This window comes from Marmota flaviventris, chromosome 1 (genome assembly GCF_047511675.1).
Source record: "Marmota flaviventris isolate mMarFla1 chromosome 1, mMarFla1.hap1, whole genome shotgun sequence".
NCBI lineage: Eukaryota > Metazoa > Chordata > Mammalia > Rodentia > Sciuridae > Marmota > Marmota flaviventris.
In genome coordinates, this window is record NC_092498.1 from 98685918 (window position 1) to 98704098 (window position 18181).

The 18181-nt window shown below is 38.5% G+C and overlaps 1 protein-coding gene across 5 annotated transcripts in view; it reads left to right on the top strand.

The window, feature by feature from the left end:
• The window catches only part of Sugct (succinyl-CoA:glutarate-CoA transferase), a 709004-nt gene that overhangs the window by 668374 nt on the left and 22449 nt on the right, over window positions 1-18181 (top strand). The window lies entirely within an intron of this gene.

Here is an 18181-nt window from a genome sequence, read left to right on the forward strand (position 1 = left end):
AGTATGATGCCAGACAGTTGGACAGTTTAGGATTCACTGGCTCCTAGGTCAGGTTTTTCATGCCTGCTTGAGGCATCCTAGTTAATATGCTGCTAAGAAAAAAGGCATTGTCACTAAAGGCACACAAATCCCACCCATAGAACTAAGTTCTGGGCCTAAACCAGGCCCCTCGCTGCATAGCTTCCATCCCATCTAAATTCTATCCCCAAGAAATTCTCATGCCATTTTCATTGACTACAGTGGAACCCATGGGCATGTCCAGGGGCAGAATCTGGCTGGCTGCATGTAACATACTGCTTGGGCTGGGGCATAAAGCCAAACAAGCATTGTTTACTATTTATATGAGTCTTCACAAATTTCTGGATGCCAAAAGAGATGAACTCACTACTTCTGAATAACTCATTCATCAAAACAGACATGAAAATTTTGTTCCTTGGGTCTGGTTAGAAAGCAAATAATTTGTTGGTTTACTGTCTAGAAGCCAAAATATGTTTGGAGCTGTACAGTTCAAACCCAGCTGACAATCCCCCAGCTGACACCACCTCAAAGCAAGATGACTTGCTTTTGTTCAGAGAGTCCTTTGTGCAAGCAAATGTGGCCAGGGGAGTATGACAAAGACATTGAGCTTAGCTTGCACCTTCTTAAAATTTTCCTCCAAAGTCCGAGTTCCTATTAAACCATCTGGAGAGACTTTGGTATGATCCAGACTTGAATCCAGCCTAAGGAATTGTTAATATCTCCACTGTCAGGAAACTTCTGTGTACTTGACTTAATGGCATTTGTCATTTGTTTTATGTCCTTGTGAAAAGAGCACATATTCCTTTGGGGTACTTTTTAATATAAAAATTCTAGTGCTTTGCTTTTGAACATATTAAATGGTTCCATGTGTATTATCAAGCTATTGTAGTAGCATAGAATAGGGTGTTGCTCTGACTTGGTCTAAAATATTTTTTTTTGTCTGTGTAAAGTGTCATCTAAGGAGCCTCAGAAATATAATATAAAGCAATAAGAGAGGGAGGGAGGGAGAGAAGGAAGGAGGGAGGGAGGGAGGGAAGGAGGGAGAGAGAGAAAGAGAGAGAGAGAGAGAGAGAGAGAGAGAGAGAGAGAGAGAGAGAGAGAGAGAAAGGAGAGAGAAAATGGCTCTCTGAAGTAGTACATGCGTCTTGGAAAGCCATTTGGGAATCTCCTGAGAAGCAATGACTGTATATACTTCCAAATCCTAAGATGTTAAGCATCCAAATGAAAACCATTAAGTTTAAATGAGATCCTTTTTCTGTAAAATAAAATGAAAAGCTTAAAGTAATTTCAAATTTATAAGTACCCAGGGCTAGATACTTTGTAGTAAATTCCTGATTTTAAGAAAGGGGATGTCCATCTTGACAGTATTCATGGAAGTTCCTTTTCAAAGTTTCCAGGCAAGTCCTGAACAGCCCATTTCAGGGTTTTATCAAACTCATAGTCAACACATGTAGATGTCCAGCCCTCAATCCACGATGCTTTAAATCTGTTTTATCCTATGCTATGTAAATGTGGAGAGTCATTTCTTCCTTTGTCTTCCTGTCACCCTCAGTCTTCCCTTCTCAACTCCATCATTGTGATCACCCTCACCAGCCTGATTTTCTTCTTTGCTCATTGGGTACTTATTTTTAAATTTTATAAAATAAGAGAAATTTTGATGGTTTTGATTAACCTTGTTTTTTTACATCCATCCTTCAATAATTTTATCCTAATTTTCCCCTCTTCCTTTAATTGTTAGAAAAAAATCATTAAGAATGTTTATTCTGAGATCAAGTTTTGATTTCCACATATTTGAATTCTTAATCATTCCATCATTTAAGCAAGCTGCTTTGCTACTTTTACTGGTGCTTCACAACATTATCAATATAATAGAAGAAATTTTAAAATGATCATATCTGTTTAAATGCTGTGTTTCGAACCCTGGAGTAAACAAATGGGTCTACTTGAGGCAGAGATGAGGAGATTTGGCCCAGGCTCTGCCCAGCTGCCCTGAAGACTGGGGATACCTGTGTCATAAAAGACTCATAAACTCTTCTCCATGCAGTGTCAGGCACATCAGTTGGCAATTTATTCCTGCATCTCTTTATATATCAACTTCCTGATCTGTAAAATGGAAAGAAGGATATTCATTACCCACCTTGTCAACTTGTAAAGCTTAACTGAGTTCATACATATAAAGGATTATCCTTCACTCAAAAGATGCAAACTAGTAATGGTAGTAGCAGTTGTAGAAGTAGCAACAACAGCTGTAGCTTTATTTCTTTATAATCACATTAATTGGAGAAAAATGTTGACAAATCATAGGCTAATCCTATTTCCTTTTTTCAAAGAGCAATTATTTTGTCTGGTGTATGATGTTATAGAATAAACAATCTTGATGTTAGACTTCATATGTATGGATCTTAAAGAAACCAAGACAGACGAGGAGACAGATTAGGGGAGACCAGCATTCCTAGGCAGATAGAACCTGGAGGAAATTACTTGTTTTTTTTTTTGTTTTTTTTTTGGCAGAAATAAGCAAACTGCCCAAGGACAAGGCCATACAACTAAAACTTAGTCAAATAGCTGAGATTTAGGAAGGGGCCTTAACTTTGACATAGCATTTACAGGAAGAAGATGGATAAGCAGACAGAGTCATGAATGAAGGTAACTTGGGTTAACTGAGGGTAATTGAGTTATACTGGAGGGACCATCTGTCTACCCTGGACATGTCACTAGGCCACCCCTCTGTTACCAGCAAGGGAAGTACAAGAATAGGTGAGGGTTATCCAAAGGCTTTGCAGTGGATTCCAGCCTGGGAAAGCTGCTTGCCAAGGTTAATCTAAAGGACTTTGCTTGTGAGACTGGTCCCTGGCTTTACCTGAAGATTGGATATATCAGACATCCAAAAGCAGAAGGCTGGGCAGTCTGAAGAAGTGGGAACAGAGCTCTTAAAAATTAAGAAGACAGATTTGCAAGAATTGTATTTAGCCAAGTCTGGATTATCTGCAAAGAGGCATCCATATGTTTGGACACTGTCTCTTCCTTCACTACCCAACTGGTCTACATCCAGCCATGCTCCCTAGGGACATTGCTTCCATTCCCCAAGCCTTACTCTTCTGCAGTTTCACAAAGCCAGTTGGTTTAAATTCTTTGTCCTTCCATTGTCCAAACCTAATAAGGAAGTCAGTCAGCTGTGGGTTGGGATAAGGAACTGGTGGTAAGGAGGAACATTCCTCCAAGGGCCTTTTGATCTTTAAGAGACTATAAGTGGCTCAATTCCCTGCTTTTATGCAAAAAATATCTCTTGTGTGTGTCATTCAAACAGATTGTTTTCCTTCCCATGCATGTAACTATTGTCTCTTGGAGATTTTATAAGAAACAGAATACAGGGCCTTCCAAAGTCAGGGAGAGGAGGAAAACATATGACTTTATCTTGTTCACCTCCCAAACTTGTCATTCTTACTTGTAGACATTTGACTCTAAGAGTAATATAGTTCAGTGGCAAAACTAAAGGCCTCCAGGTAATCCACGCCTGTTCTTGACTACTCCTAACCAACTGTGGTTTGTGTGTGAAGCCATTTCACACTTATGGGCCTCAGTTTTCATATTGTAAAACTTAGCAAGTTGGATTTGACAAGGTCCATTTAGCAGGCAGTGTGTTATTGCTGTTGGAAAAATGGATTTTGTAGGTGACTGTATCTGATTTCAAATCCCAGTTCTGTTGTTTGCACAATGACTCAGCTGCATCAAAGCCTGTGTTTCTTATTTATAAATGAAGTTATTATAAGAAATATATGACAATGTTTAAGGTACCTAATAAGGCCTATTAGAAATGCTAAATAAATTATGGCCCATATTAATTTTTTCATTTATAATTTTCCTTCCACAACTAAATTTTACATGTAAATATATTTTATAAAGAGTTAAAGAAGGAGCCTGAAGGGCCCGGGAGTGGAGTGAGGGAGAAATGTTTGTCTCCAGTGTCTTTTGAAATGAGAAGTTTGGAGATTCTAAACTAATATGTCTATTTTCTATTCTTTGTGAGTTTTGATTTAACTAGGATGTAGGAGATTCTTTATTTCTGTGTATAATACAGGCAAATATCACTTTTCCTTTGTTTACTCATTTGCTGCTTATCCACTCAAAAAATCTATTAATATGAACCTGTAGTTGACCAGCATTGAGTTAGGTGATTAAAGTACAAATGTGACTAAAACTGGTTCTCTGCCCACAGGATAGTCATGGAAGAGATAAGGAAATCAACACTCTCAGTAAAGTAGGTTGGTTCTGTGAATGTAGTATACAGCAGGTATAAGACAGAAGGATCTGAACGGGGTAGTGATGGAGGAATAGAGAGCGGAGTGGTAAAGATATTTTGGAGAGAAATTAAATTGTGGAAGAAGGGGAAATAAAGGGACTGGACTTAGAATCAGTTTCATGACTGGGATGGTTTAGGACTTCTGTTTTCACCACATATAATCTGAGGATCTTGTGGTATATCCATAAAATGGTAAAGTGTCAGAAAACAAGTCATTAGGATTTAAGTGGAATTTGAAGCCATGTGTTGATATATACTGCTTCAAAAAGAGTATATATATATATATATATATATATATATATATATATATATATATATATATGAAAAGTGGATCATGGGATGCTTGAGGAACACCCATATTTAAAGGTTTAGATAAATAAATAGAGATGGTGGGCCAGAAAGAAAGAAATGGCCATGTAAGAGGAATACCAAGAAGAGTTGTATCACATAAGCCAAGAAAAAGAAAATTTTCAAAAGGAACTAGTGATCAACACAATCGAAAATCACAGATGTAAGATAATAGCTGCTGGGTGTCTTATTATTTAGGCTTTCTGCTAGCAAAGAACATGTGCATTCAAATTTTCTTTATCAAGAAATCAAGAGGCTTGGATGTATACACTCAGAAAATGAGGTAATTGTATTGTAACGCAACCAAGTTTTTATAGACTAGGAACCAGAAGTGCTAGGCTTCATAAGAAATTGAATATGTCCCGCAAACTAGAAATTTGTTCAGGTTGCACCACAACATTTGCAATCAGGATATTTTTTTGCTTCCTCAATGGGAGGTGCCCCCTGATCTATTTGTAGGAAGCTACTATCAGCCTGATTCTGCTACTCTATTGGAATATACATATTTTGGTTCCACTGTCATTATTCTATCTCTAGTCCAGACCTTCAAGAAGAAATTCAAGAAGAAAATCCAATTATTCTAGCCTCCTCTCTCTCTCTCTCTCTCTCTCTCTCTCTCTCTCTCTCTCTCTCTCTCTCTCTCTCTCTTTGTATTAGGGATTGAACCTAGGGCATTCTACCACTCAGCTCCATTCCCAGACCCTTTATTTCTTCTTTTGAGACAGGATCTTGCTAAATTGCTAAGAGTCTTGCTAAGTTGCTGAGGCTCACCTTGAACCTGTGATCCTCCTGCTTGCACCTCCTGAGTCACTGGGATTACAAGTATGCACCGACATACCCAGCTATCTCCAAATTTCTAATCAGGCAGGAACCTCATAGTGCATAGATTGGTAGGTATTGGATCTCTTTGTATTGCCTTGCTTCCTGGGGTCCAGCAAGTGATAGCCAGGGAGACAGAGTAATATGGTATTCAGAACATGACGACCTCTTCATAAGAGCCACCATGAACTGTTTTCCTCAAAAAGAGGTAGTGGCTCTGGAAGATGTGTCCTATTTTAAAACCTTTTCTTTAGTATCCTAGACATTAGTAATGAAGAAGAATTTTACCAGGGAGAATAGTTTCAATGTATTTTGTATTTTGGTGGGTTAATAAAAAAAGGGAGATGGCTAGTCAGTGGAGACAGAGAATATCAGTGAGTCTTTGGGAAGGAAGGTAGGAGATATGGCATCAGAACTAATGGGGACTTATGTTTCCAAAATAATACTGTCCATTCAAATAAAGGATGGTTATGCCTATTTATGTAGTAACAGGACAGCTAGAGAGAATGACAGGGTGCTTGTGTGGCAGAGAAGATGACTACTAGACTGAGGGTCCTAAGTATCTGAAAGTGAAGCTGGCAGAACTCTGTTATTCACCTTGTCCACATTTACACTTAGCAATGAACTCACTTATTTGAGGAAATAAGTGTTGGATGTGGAGAAATTCTTAGAGAGATGGAGGAGGATTAAATGAGAGTGAGAGAGCTAAAGGAATGGAGCAATACTATAGGAATAAGAAGCTACAATGACAAATGGGAAGAGAAAAAAGAGAAAGGTGGGAAATGTAGAGAAAGTGAAGAATCTATATCCACAAGTTTAACCAAATATTCTCAAAACACAGGTTATAAGCACTCTTGGATATTCCAATGACTCTTAAGGGCTGTGTGTATTTCTTTTGTTGCAAGTAAGAAGTCAAAAGCAGGCCTTGGTTGTGACATCTCATACAACTCAGAGCAGGCAGGCCCTCAGATTTTCTATAGCTTCTTATTCTGCATCAATAAATATTAGCTACTATTATATTATCTCAGTAATGGTTTTTACCATACATCCTGTCTGCATTTCTTGGAACAGCCCCTTTAAAAAATTTTAATACCAGAAATAATCCCAGTGGATAAGTCAATTAGGTCTTAAAAATAGAACCTTTGTTAAAAAGCCACTCTGATTTCTTTGCTGGCCTTGGGTTCTGTCACTGATAAATTGCCCCAGGCTTCTTTTTTAACATCTTAGGTTAAGACTATCTCTAGTACATACATATACCAGAAACACTGATTTTTTTTCATTTAAAAATAGATCCAAAGGCAAACAAATTTCAAGTGGATTTCCTACTATGGGGATTTCAAAAACTAACACTGGAGAATGAATGCAGAAACTGTGGTTTCACCTTTGTACATAGCTAATGCAATATCTACCCCACTAGTTTTCCACTTCCTTCTAACTCAATTACAATGCTTACTAATAATATGGGTTAGAAGGATAGACTTGCGAGCATCTGAAGCCTCTTTTCATCTTAGAAAAGAAAATGGGCCTCTTCCAAATTTTCTTTCTTCTGCCATCTCTTTATTTTTACTCCTTCTTCTTCTTTTTCTCAGAAGGGGAAAAGAAAAACAATTATTTGAAAATGAATTAAAAGATGGTATTATGGATTTAGTTTTCAGTTTCCCTAAATTTCAGATCTGAAATTCATGTAACTTTGAAGTAAGAGAAAGGCCAGGCAGCTGACTGTAAAAATTGCCCTAATGTCTTTTGACAGAATCAACCAAATTTGTTTCCTGGTTTATGATCTTACTTCTAAATAATAGCCAATATTTACTGATCACCTAGTGGATTCCAAGCATTGGAGATAAAAATGAATATGTATTGGTCTGTTCCCTAAAAGAACTCACCCTACAATGGTGATCATTTTGTAGTAGCTAGATTAATCTGACAATTTAGGGGAAGTAAAAGTTAGAAAAAGAAAAAAAAAAAAAACAAAACATGGTAAGCAATTGTGTGATAGTTTGGGTATGGGGTGCCCCACCAAATCTCCTGTTAACAAAAGAATATTCAGAGGTGAAATGATTGAATTGTGAGAGATATAACCTAATCACTTCCTTCTAGTTTATAGACAGGTGAGGTATAGCTGGCAGAAGTGGGTCAAGTATGTCTTGGAAGGCTGCATCTTCTCTCTGCCCCTTCCCCTTCTCTCTGTCTTTCTCTCTCTCTCCCTATGCTTCCTGAACCTGCCATGAGCTAATCAACTTTCCTCTGCTGGGCCCTTCCCCCATGATGTGCCACTTCATCTTGGGCCCAGAGCAATGGAGTTAGCCATCTATGGACTGAGACCTCTGAAACTGTGATCTCAAATAAACTTTTCCCCCTTTAAATTGTTCTTGCAAGTATTTTGGTCACAGTGATGAAAAGCTAACTAAACAAATGAATAAAAAAACTCCCTTTTTCTCATAGAAGCTTATGACAAGCTATATCCTTAAATTTACTCTGTAATTGGAAAGAGCAAAGCATACTCCTTGCTAAAAAAAAAATACCCTAAGGGAAGAAATTTGTCTATAGCAATAAAGTGGATTGATGTTCTTAGAGTCCAAAACATCTTTGCTGACAGACCCACTTGACATTTCAAAGATGAAGAAGTGGTGTGTAAAAGGTAAAAGTGTGAGTAAGTGTGTGAGGACAAAGGAAAGGGGTAAGGGGGAAAAGATACTTATGAAAATGAAGTAGTTTTTTTAAATTTTTATCTAAAAATGATCATAATAGGTGAATTAAGAAATAAGCAACATGAAGAGTATACATGATGTAATATAGCATGCTACTAAATGGGATAAATCTCAAATAATGATTTCTTGCTTGACCCTGTGTTTTAGTTCATTTTGTGCTGCTGTATAGAATACCACAGATTGGGCTAATATATAGTAGACAGAAACTTATTGGCTCCCAATTCTGGAAGCTGGGAAATTCAGTATTAGGTGCTAGCATCTGCTTCTGGTGAGACTCTTCCTGTATGTCATCCCATGGTAGAAGGTGGAAAGGCCAGGAGAGCGTGAGAGCAAGAATGAGAGACAGAGCAGGAGAGACTGGGGTGTGCGGGGTGTAGGGAAAGCACATTAGTACTTCTATAATATTTAATTTCCCAGTACTATTAACATGACAGTTACATTTCAACATGAGTTTTGGAGGGGACATTCAAACCATTGCAATCTGTAATGGTCCAATATATTCATGGGAGGGGATTTACCACATACAATCTTTCAGTAACCCAGGCTCATTCTATCTTATAATAGCACTGTCTGCAAATGTGGTCCCAAGATTACTATTCAAGAGTAAGAGTGTTATTAAATATTGTGTGTTAGGCAAGAGGGTCAGGGCCAGGCTTGGAGGTAGCATATGCCAATCTTGCTTGCATTCCTTTGGCTAGAATTGAATCATGGCCCAAAACTAACTGCAGAAGAAACTGGAAAATGTAGTCCTTCTGTATGCCCAGAAGGGAAATTAATGTTTTTTTAGTGGACTATGCCAATATCTTTGATATGTGGTAGCATTTTCATCAAGCTAAAAATTGGCAGGGATGAGTTCTTAAAAAGATACAGTGAGGTATTGCCCTTGTTGAAATTCTTGCTTTTGGTGTTTCATAGAAGATTTTGAATCTGAATATTTATTTTTGTATTGTTCTTGAGTGAAGACACTTTCTAGGGTTTCAAATTTTCTGAGGAAACATTTTGAAGTGCATGGCATAGTCTAGAAATTTCTTTTCTTTACTGCAAATCTTCAGTGTATTAGTTCCATAAAAATATAAAAGGAAAAGAAAAACTTGATTTCTTTAAAATCCTAACACTCCACATGAGTAAGGAAAATGAGAGTGGAATATGGTGTGTGCTTATGTAGAAGGACATATTTCTTCCAGCTCTGACTGTCAGACTCAGGTCACCAGGTGGGTAGACAGTGGCCCATACTGCAAGGTGTCTGATGGTTCCCTGGGCTGGGATAGGGGGGCTCCTTTTGAATTGATTTACATAGATGCTTACATCCCAGCTAGAACTTCCACGGAGCCTCCATGACATAGAAACCAGAGGAAAAAAATATTTCAGCATTATACATAATATGTATATAAGTAACACATATATATTATTTTCCCCTAAAAGCCCATTTTATTAAGTGCCTATAGACAATACAATTATGAAGGAGACAGAAACTTAAAATGTAAAAGCATAATAAACAACAAAGCACTGTATTTTTAAATTCTCAGATTACACAGCTGTTTGTCTCTAAATTCTAAATGGTAGTTACTAAAGCATACCATCAAGGATTACTTTTAGCAAAAATAACAGCTGGCTTTGAAATTAATTTGAAAATGAATATAATCTATAACAGGTACATATACAGGGGGTGAAGTAATTCCTGGCATCCTTTTACTGATACACTATCTTCAAGTTTAGGGCAAAGCATTTAGTATGTAGGAAAATTACACATAAGATTGTATTTTATGATTTTTTCCCCCTAGAAGTGTATGAACAAGCATTAGAAGCATGCTGTACACCTGTAAGACCTAGCATTATGGTAGGTAACTAGGGAATATCCACAACACTAGAAAGAAACCTGGATAATGAATCAGGCAAAGAACAGCTGGTGGAGAAATCAGATGGAGAATGAGAGTAATCTGGGAAAGGTATTTGAGTTCACTATAAACATTTTGCAAGCATTGGGTGAAGAAGCTAGACCTCTGGGCCTCACAACCAAAATCCAGGCTTGTTGCAGACTAGAGAAATGGTTTCCAGAAGTACACAGCTTAAGAAAAAGAATTACCCTTTAAATAGTATATGGGGAGTGTTACTTCTAACTGGGGCTGTTACTGAAACACCCACAAGGCGTCAGTCTTCATAAGAATTGGCCACACGTTTCTAGAGAGTCTGGGCTCTTGGGTCCTCTGTGTTTCACTGTTAGCAACAAGTGCATCACTAAAGAAAGAGTATTTCTTTAAAGTATTAAGTAAGTGCTGAGCAGGAAAGAACTTTACCTATCCCTTAAGACACAATATAAGAGCAGTATGGTGAATAACTTGAGAATATGGCCAAGAAAATAAATATGTTTGAGGTTTACAAAACTGAGGTGCAAGTTTGCTTTCCTTAACTCCCCAATCCACTACATTTTCTCATTTTATTTTTCTCTTGGCATTCTGTGCTTCAAATCTTTGTGTTGTGCATAATTAAAAAATTATTTTAAAGGAATTGCCTCTCTTACAAAGGAAGAGGCTCAATGGGCTCAGACCACAGTAGAAAGGAGGGGTGAGACAGGAGAATAGCACAGGAAAGAAAAACACAAAAATACAGATACTGGAGCAAACTCAGAGCGTGGGTCAAATGAAAACCCACCAGTGCAAATGGCAAAGGATCAAAGGTGACAGGGTGTGTGGGTGGAAAGCACTGCCCTGCTCTGAGACATTCCCTGGTGGAGAAATTCCACTGGAATCAGGCACCTGCTGCTTTAAGACCAGAGCCTTGGAAAAGGGGAGAAACCTTAAGTGGAGCTGGGAGGAGGAAGAGAGCAAAGAGTCTATTGGGCTCAGATCAAGGGACAGAGCTCCCACATTAAAGGCTAAAGTGTCAGTTCTCTGCTCATCAACTTCAATATGGTTGCGATTTGGGTCTCCTAGCCTATTCTGTAATCAACGAAATGTGAAAAGTTCTTAATTCCAGTAAAAGGTTAGACAGAGGAAGCTTGGATATGTTACTAATCATGGGGATCATTCCTTCTCCAGGGTGTGTCCCAACTCAAGCTTCTGGGCCTGATCTTCTTCTCTCTGTGGCCAGAAGAACTGATATCTGCAATATTTTTGCCCACCCTTATCTTTACCATTCAACTCCACAAAAGGTTGGCAAAGGGGAAAAGCCACAAGAACTCAAACTTCTCAAAAGCAATGACAAATCTTGCCTCACTGTGGAATCCACGCTGCTGCATAGCGGCTGGCATGTCTCTGGGTAGTGTTTAGGTACGGTCAGCACAGGAGTGGCCACTTTGTCACAGATGGGCATTGGGCTCTTGAAAACCAACCCTGTCCTCTAGCCAAACTCCATGATGACATTGATCAAATTGCCACTTTGAAATTTATGCCTGGATTCTTATGTGGAATGTGCCCTCTGTCTACCCTCATCTCTTTGGAGCTTAAATCCAAACATCGCCTGTTCTGTGAAGACTCTGAAATAAAAATAAAACAGATAATTGGGCTATGAGAGAGCAGAAAAAAATAGCAGTGACCAGCAAGAATAGCCCGTATGTTCACTTTTATTTTGCTTGTGGAAGAGAATCTGCTTGTCAATTCATGAATACACTGTGATTGCACCACGATCGCTACTTTCTGTTCCTTTTCAGAAAAGGGGTTCAGGCAGTGGAACAAGTTGGGGACTATAGAACCACATGGTCTTTAGGGTTCTTTCTTGGCCTTAGTGTCTATGATGTAATATTGTCACAACGTTGAGCAGTCTTCCTCCTTTCTCTCCAAGTGCTACGCAGTTAAGGAGAAATGAAAAGGACAGAAGGGAGAGAGAAAAACTGTCCAGAGAGTCAAAGTGTCTGGACTCTGAAAGTATACTCCATCACCCTCTCTGTGAGGATTTTGTTTCCTCTTCCTGTTACTCTTATTTTCAAAACTGGGCCTAACAAATTAGATTTTTTAAAAAATACTATTTTAAGAACTTAATGTTGAGTGAAAAACATCAAGTACAAAGAATTAGTACAAAAATTATTGTTTTTTAAACCATACAAAACTATGCTGCCTATTTTAGGGTGATACATTTATAAAGTATTATAGTGTGAACTAGAAAATGCATGGAAAGAATCTACATCAACTTCACAATTATGGTAACAGGCTGCTTCCACCTGACCTTGATGGTGATCTTAACCACACACCATTTGGGGGCTGTTCTCAATGCTAGATCCTATAGGGAGGAAAGTAGAAGGGGTTGGAGGGGTGATGACTTTATTTGTCTTTGAAATCAATATTAGCAAAGTGGCAAAATGTTCACAAGTTTGAAATCTAGGTACAGTGTTTCTTATTCTCAGTATTCAGTATGTTTGAAATATTTTGTAATTTCTTAATTAGAAAAAGAAAAAGAGAATAGTAAGAAGAAAGGTGATTAATTTTAATAAGAAAGAGCCCCTTCTTTGCAGTGACATGCCTTCTCAGTCTCTATTGATGGAGCACTCACCACCCACCAGCAGATGGCCAAATGCTGCCTGGTGTCTTCCTCCCTTGTCTCTACTGGAGAAACCCAGGTGACCACATCTGAGCCTTACCTTCACCTCCAATGTCTCTTTCCAGGCCTGCACACTCCCCTCATGTCAGGGCCTTCCTTATATCTCTACACAGATACCCAAAGGATGTCTCCAGCTCAACTTGTTCAAAATTGAAACTGATTTTCACCCACAACAACTTCTCCCAGTGTCCCCATCACAGTCACTAGATCACCTTTCCAGTAAAGTCTTTCTCAGCTCCCATTCTTCTCTCAGTCTCCAAAACCAAGCCTTCATTCAGCACACCTGGCTGGCCCTGATTATAGAGCCTGCATTGAATCAGTACACTTCTACACCTCATCCCTACTGTACCCAGCCCTGGCACATCATCTCCGGCCTGCTCCAGTGACCACAGTCACCTCGAACACTGGTGAGGAAATAACCAGCTTCTACCCTTGGGTCACCACTGTCTTTCCTCCAGTGGTACCTTTAAAACTTATATGTCACCACTCAAGACCTTCTAAGGGCTTCCCTATACTTAAAACTAAGTAGAAGAGCTTTTGGCCATCTCAAGTGGGCACATCAACAGGCCGTAGTCCCCCCATGCCTGTACTTCCCCTCCACTAGTCACCAAAGCTTCTGAAGGCCCATTTACTGTGCTACCCCACTGCCTGGATCACACTGGATGTTTAACATGTTTGTTGAAATAGCCAATCAGTAATACTTCCTGACTAGCTGTTTGTAGGCATTGCCATATTCATTAATTAATGTATTATTAACAAAAGCCTCAGAGGACAGAAGACAGAAACTCGAGTGTGCAGAGGCTCTTATTGGTGTGGATTCTGAGTTTGGAATTCAAATCCATTGTTGTTGTTGTTGTTGTTTTTAATCTTTTCCTTAAACCACATTGCATCTCTTAAAGGAAGAAATTGAGGAAAAGCAGCATTTCTAGCTCTAGCTGCTCTGCGTTCCCAGGGATCTTGCTAGTCATATTTACATAATTACTTGGCTCCTCAAGTAAACAATGCCTCAATTTTAGAGATGAGAAAACTGAACCTTCTAAGAGGTTAAATATTTACCTTCAAATCACCATTTCTAATAAGCCACAAAATGTACTGGGCCTGCCTCTTGCAACAGCCTGTGCTTTCTTAAAGACATCCATCCAGTCTGCCTAAAAGTTGCATGTGAGATTCCCGTAAATGGCCTGTATTCTGTCAAAAGCATGGATTTACCCAGTTTTTGCTGCCTGATGAATAATTACAACTCTGTCTACTTCCTTCTCTTCACTCCCTCTTTCTGCTATTAGGACCTTTCTCCAGAACTTTCACCTTCTCCTCATTGCTTACGCCTGCTGTTGTCTCAGAGGAGCAATAGCCTTCACAGGCCACCCAGAAGTTGGACACAAGAAAACAGGTTAGGTCAGAGAGAGTGAGCCAGAGAACAGCCAGTGCTGGAAGACAGACGGTACCCAACTTGCAAATGGGTTTGTTTTCTAGAGTTTCTTTTGGAGGGCTATCATATGAAACTCTAAACACATTCCCCCATAGAAACAATATTATCAATGATGGATAGGGTCTTAGAGTCCCATGAAGTCTTGTATAATGCAGATGTCTAACCAAGATATTGCTAGATACTGCTAGAATTCTTGAACCTCATTAGCAAGTCAGCATTAGTCACATGGATTCTACGGGAAAATGCAATTTTTGAGTTCCAACTGGGGACACCAAGAACACTTCTCCTGTTCACATTTTTTTTTTTTTTACCTCTGCCTCTTATCTCTATGTGAGAGTCTCCTTTCCATTCACTCCTTCTGCAAACCAAATTCAACAGGGCTGGTTGTATGCCTCTTATGTTGTGGGGGGTTCTGGGCATTTTAAGGAAGGACTCATACAAGGCTCCCACCCTGGCAAAAAAGGGATGGAGGGGACTTCAGAGGCCTATGGATTGGGGGTCTTCTGGTGAGGAAATAGCCTGTGCCTAGAATATGCATATAGCAGTGATTTCAGTTTCAGGACCACAGCATATGTTGGGCGTCTTTGTGTGATGGGATTCATTAACCTGAGCAGAAAGAATGATGAAAAGTTGTGAGCAGTGGGCAGTCAGCCACCATCCAGAGGGGCCATTCATGCAGAAGTCTGACTGCCCCTGAGTGTACACTGAGATCTTTGGAGACACTGATAGGAGACTTTGGAAACTGATGAAACAGGGCAATACAGAGCCATGAGAAGTACCCAGAACAGGAATCTGACAACTCTAGTTTTTGCTCTGTCCTTATTTGGGGGACTCTAGGCAACATGTATCCTCTCAGACTCTTATTTTCCTCTAATGCTAAGTGGAGAAAATAATCACCCTCCATTCCACTGGGTCATTGTGAACATTAACATGATATGATGGTGAAAACACTCTGTATTCCATTGAACACTGAGTTAGTATTATTCTTAGAATTGCATAATGGGCCACATGTTCTCTAACAGTATTTTTTAGTGTTCTGACACCAAACAGCCAAGACAGAGACAGCTACAAAATGCTATCTATTCACTATTTTTTTTAAAAAATAAGCATTTCTAGTAACAAAATTATCTAAAGAGGAACATTTTAGCCCAGACATCTCCACTGCCCCAGGCCTTCACACATCTGGCCACTCTCACATCTAGTCCTCCATAGCTGCTTCTTGTTCCAGTCACTCAGACACTCATCCTCTGACTGTCCTGCAGGTTCTCCATTTAGAAGTTTTCACCTTTGCTGGTAGTCTGTTCTTCTTTGTTTTTCCATTGGAGAGAGGTTGTTTTTAACCTTCTTATAATAATAAAATATTATTATATTATATTATAATTGTGGTTATAGATTAGAGAGAGAAAAAAAATCTCTATCCAAACTCCAAGTGTTGGAATGTTAAGTTTATATGTGTTGATTCTTAGACTCCGAACATCAGAAAAAACATTAACAACCTAGGGAGGCTTCCCTGTTTAGAAAACTTTTGTTTTTTTCTATCTGCCAAATTATTTCTTCCATTTGTCATATAATGTTCCCTACATAGAAAGTAAACACTGACTTAAATGTCTCCTTTTAAATGACACTATTTTCTGGAGGAAAAACCAACCTACTTAGTGCTTTTGCCATTTCAACATGTGTTCATACACTTATTAGTTAATTTGCCAGATTCCTGTTTTAAAGAACCAGACTGCATTTGAAAATTGAAGTCATGAACACAAACAATTTTCAAGTTGGGAGAAACATTACAAATAACTAAACCCTGAAATATTTCTCTAGAACCTTAGCCATCCTACATTGTTAATGCAGAGGCACCTGCTTGGAGATCAAGTGCTGCAAGATTTCCTCTGTTTGTCTCTAGACTGAATGAGTCCATAAGAGATTTGGTTCTAAAGCTTCCCAGCTGGACAGTGATGAAGGCAGCATTTAGAACAATGAGTTCTCCTCTCCCACAACCACTTCAAAGCTTTTTATATAAGAAGTACACTAGGTGCTGCACTGTGGCGCTATCATCACCTCATTAGAGTTTGGTTATTACTGTTTGAAAATCAATGGAACCATTAGAAATTGTTCTCAGCATTGTTCCAGTAAGAAATGCTAGAGTAGCCCACTGTGGGGTGCAAGAATTTAATTGCATCACCCTTCTCCAGGGTTAGTGAGTTCTCTTTTGTACTATAAAAACCTTCCCAGTCATATTAAGCAAACACAATTCAGAGTCTGCTTTGAACTTCCTGGTAAAAGGGGAAATGCAATGTAGTAGGTTCAGTAAAGTCTAGATTAAAGTTATGTCTTTGTGGGTAAAATAGAGGAACATGGATTGCAGGCTAGTGCAGTTGGATAGGGTTGTGAATGGTTGGATCCAAAATGTTTGGAGACACTAATAAGACACTTTGGAAACTGATGAAATAGGGTGCAATACAGAGTCTGGGTGGTGGTAAGTTTGAGTGATGGTAAGTATTCCTGATGATTCTTGGGCTGGGGATGGGTGGTGGTAAGTGTTTTCCAAGGACATATGCTTGGTCTTTGTTTTTAATGTTTTTATCAGTTACATGGAGAAAGATGTAGGAGGCCTTGCTTTTATATCTGATATATAATTGAAAGGATTGATGAGTGTTCCACAGAAGAATTTAAAGTAGAGTAGTGATCCACTTCATAGAGACATTTTTTAGAATTGAAATACAAAATGCTTCAGTTAGATGGAACAGTGGGCTATATTAGCCAGATTGCCAAATTTTATTTGACTAAAAACCCATTGCAAATAAGCTGATTGATGAGGTTACTCAAAGGCACCTTGTAATTGCATTGTATAAAAGTAGATCTTGTTTTAGGATCTTGTTTCTGATATCCAGTCTAAGAACTCTTTACCTAGGCTTAGATTCCCAAGATTTTCTCCTGTGTCTTTGTTCTAAGAGTTTTATGAGAAGAAGATTAACATTAAACAGGGATGAGAGGTGGGAGGGAAAGGGAGAGAGAAGGGAAATTGCATGGAAATGGAAGGAGACCCTCAGAGTTATACAAAAGTACATACAAGAGGAAGTGAGGGGAAAGGGAAAAATAATACAAGGGGGACAAATGAATGTCAGTAGAGGGGGCAGAGAGAGAAGAGGGGAGGGGAGGGGAGGGGAGGGGGGATAGTAGAGGATAGGAAAGGCAGCAGAACACAACAGACACTAGTATGGCAATATGTAAATCAATGGATGTGTAACTGATGTGATTCTGCAATCTGTATATGGGGTAAAAATGGGAGTTCATAACCCACTTGAATCAAAGTGTGAAATATGATATATCAAGAACTATGTAATGTTTTGAACAGCCAACAATAAAAAATTTAAAAAAATAATAATAATCTTACATTTTACATCTAATTCTGTGATTTTTTTCTAGAAAATGGGACTCAAGTTGAGATTGGGTTGCCTGTGGATGTTCACTTACTCTAGAACCATTTGTTGAAAAGGTTATCTTTTGTACCTATGCCAAACATGAGTTAAGCATGTTTGTGAGGATCTATTTTTGTGTTATCTATTTATGTTTCATTATGTCTTACATATCTTTATATCCCTTCACTGGTACCATAATGTCTTGCTTACTATAGCTATATTGTATTTTTTAAAATAGGGTAGAGTGATTCCTCCCACTTTATTTTTATTTTCAAGACTATTTTGATTATTCCAGATTCAAAACTTTCAGGAATTTTGATAGGAATTGCATTAAACATTTATATATCAATTTGAGAAGAATCAATATCTTTAGATGTTGATTCTGATTACTTTACGCAACAGTATGTCTCTCTACTTACTTGATCATTGACATGTTAGTTACATCAGCATTTTGTAATTTTTGACATACTTAACCTATAAAATTTTTGACATACTTAACCTATAAAATCTTTGTGACATTTATACCTAGTTCATTTTCTTTGGACCAATTAGAAATAGTATTGTGTTTTAATTCATTGCCTCATTTTCCTTGTTAATACATAGAAATGTGATC